The sequence below is a fragment of the Pteropus vampyrus genome, unplaced genomic scaffold, assembly GCF_000151845.1.
Source record: "Pteropus vampyrus isolate Shadow unplaced genomic scaffold, Pvam_2.0 Scaffold602, whole genome shotgun sequence".
Taxonomy (NCBI): domain Eukaryota; kingdom Metazoa; phylum Chordata; class Mammalia; order Chiroptera; family Pteropodidae; genus Pteropus; species Pteropus vampyrus.
In genome coordinates this window covers 51544-54059 of record NW_011889383.1, presented here as the reverse complement: position 1 = coordinate 54059, position 2516 = coordinate 51544, and positions in this window count along the sequence as shown.

Sequence of the window (2516 nt, the reverse complement as noted above, 5' to 3'; positions counted from 1 at the left end):
GCCCACCCGTCTCTCACCCACACGTTCCGGCCTCACACCTGCCATCAGTTTCTTCCTTTTTAATTATTTTTTAAAAATTCCAGTTGCCATGCAATATATTAGTTTCAAGTGTACAGCATAGTGGTCCCTAGTGATCCCCGTGTCCTGGAATTCACACTCTCCTGTGGTTCCCTCCTCCCTCGCTGTACCAGGCTTGGTCTGTGCGACTTATAGCTGAATGTACCGTCACTTCCAAGGGTAGATTATAAAAGACACTGTGGCTTTACTATTGATTTCTACTCCAGTCTCTTGGCTTTTTTTTTTTTTTTTTGAACGGCTCACAAATAGAGCTGGCAACTATCATTAATGCATCCCAGATGGTCTACCTGCCAGTTTCCATGTCCTTAACTACATCATCCTGCGGGGAGGGCTGTGAATGGCCCAACTAAGGTCAGGTACCCACATGTGTACCAGTGAACCAGAGCCAGGATGTGGGTCATGCCATGGGGTCATGGCTGCGTGCTCTGGCACGTGTGTGATGTGCAGGGGGCAGGGCGTTGCTGGCAGAGGGAACAGCCGGGAGGCGTCCTCGGGGAGGCCCTTGGTTAACTTCCTTCCTACTTTTCTCATCTTATGAAACATTTAAAAGTGAATTTTAATGAAGAACATTAATATAAGAAGATTCAACTGCACTTCTCATCGATAAGGTCTTTTAAATTTTGTAATTCCGTAAGCCAGTTATATGGTGCCAAAGTCAAAATGATAGAACTATGTCTACTCAGAGAAGTTCACCTTCCATCCCCATCCTTTCCTCCCTGGTTCCTCTACCACCTGTGGATAAAACATTTTTTATTAGTTTTTGGTTTATTCTTCCATTGGTCTTTAAATATATATTTATAAATAAACATAGAAGTAAATATATAAAATATAGATCAACATATCACACACACACATATATGTACATATATTTCATATATGTACCTCCTTCCCACACCCAAAAGGAGGCCTTGCAAGTCACTAGCAACACATGGGGACATGTAATCCTCCTTCGAGGAGAGCAGTAAAAAATTGGAATCAACGATTCAATCGACTGGTCCTCAGTCAAGGAGAATTCCTAAGCACCTAGCATGTGGCAGGTCCGAGTGAAGAGCCAAAGAGGCAAAGGAACTAGCAGGGCAAATGCCTGGCGGAAGAGCGGTCCGGGGAACGGGGCGGAGCAGCACGTGCGGAAGCCGGGAGGTGGGAGCCTGTTTCACCTGCGTGAGCATCAGGGCGTGGACCAGTGTGACTGCAGCTGGATGAGGTAAAGGGACAGGGGTGGCCGATGAGTTCTGAGAGGCGGTAGGGGCTGACCCGGCCAGGCCTCGCCGGCTGGGCTGGGAACTTCAAGGCCACTTGGGCTGTGTGGACTTTACCCTGAGGGGGCTGGGAGCCCTGGACTTTGGAGCAAAGGGCGGGGAGGTTTCGTAGGAACGTTCTGGCTGCTGTGGGGAAACAGACTTAGGGACAAGGATGGAAGCTGGCAGGGCTCGCTGCCCAAACTATAGTAGGATAGGAATTAGGAGAGTCCAGGGGCCGAGGAGTTTTGGGCTTTCACCAGGGGAAGAGCGGGACTGCTGGTCACAAGTCAGGCAAGGCCGTGAGAGCAGCGGCGAGTGGGGAGGCACCGGAGTCTGGTCAGGGCGGGTACCGTGCTCATTAGACCTTTGAGTGGAGTGTCATGGAGGCTGGTGGCTGTTTTCGTTTGGAGTTCAGGGAAGAGTCTGGGCTGGCATTATACACGTGGGGGCATCGGCAATATAAAATCTGAAAAAGTGAGGTCCCGAGCAGAGGAAGGGGCAGAAAGGAGTCAGATTATGGAGGGGAACCTAGTGTGAGGGGTGCACAGCAAAGGAAGATGCTGTCTCTCTCAAGCCAGAGGCGTTTGGGCCTTTGTGGGCACCTTCTGCAATCGAGAAATATAAAACCTTGTGTTGTATGACTACATTGGTATAAATCTGGGTAGGGTTGTATTCATTTTTTCTCTTCTACTCTTAAAACAAATGATGCCATTTTTGTGGACAAGTCTAGGAATTGAAAGATCAGAGGGCCACACACACACCAAGGGCCTAGAACCTGTTGGAGTTGGGGGGCAGGGCTCAGGTCAGGCTGCTGCCCAGATTCCCCTTCAAAGAGGGACCTGCTATCAGCTGTGGGCTCCTTTCTAGCAGTCTCTGGCCACTAAGCAAGCAAGGCCATGGTCCAAGGGCCTGGATGTTTGTGCCGACACGAGACTCCTCTCACTAGCAGTCATTGCTCTGGAGCTCGTCATTGGACAGCGCCGTGGTCTGGCGGCGCCTTCTGCCCAATCCCGCTCATTCCCCTTGTTGTCCTGCTTTCTTTTATCAGTGTTATTCCCCATCAACCCTTTTATACTTCTGACTTCGACTCAGTGTCTGCTGATCCTCAACTGCAATTCTGAGGCCAGACAGGACAATCAGAGGACGAGGAGGCAGAGGAGCCACTATGTGAAAGTTCATGCGTATTTGTGAGATAAA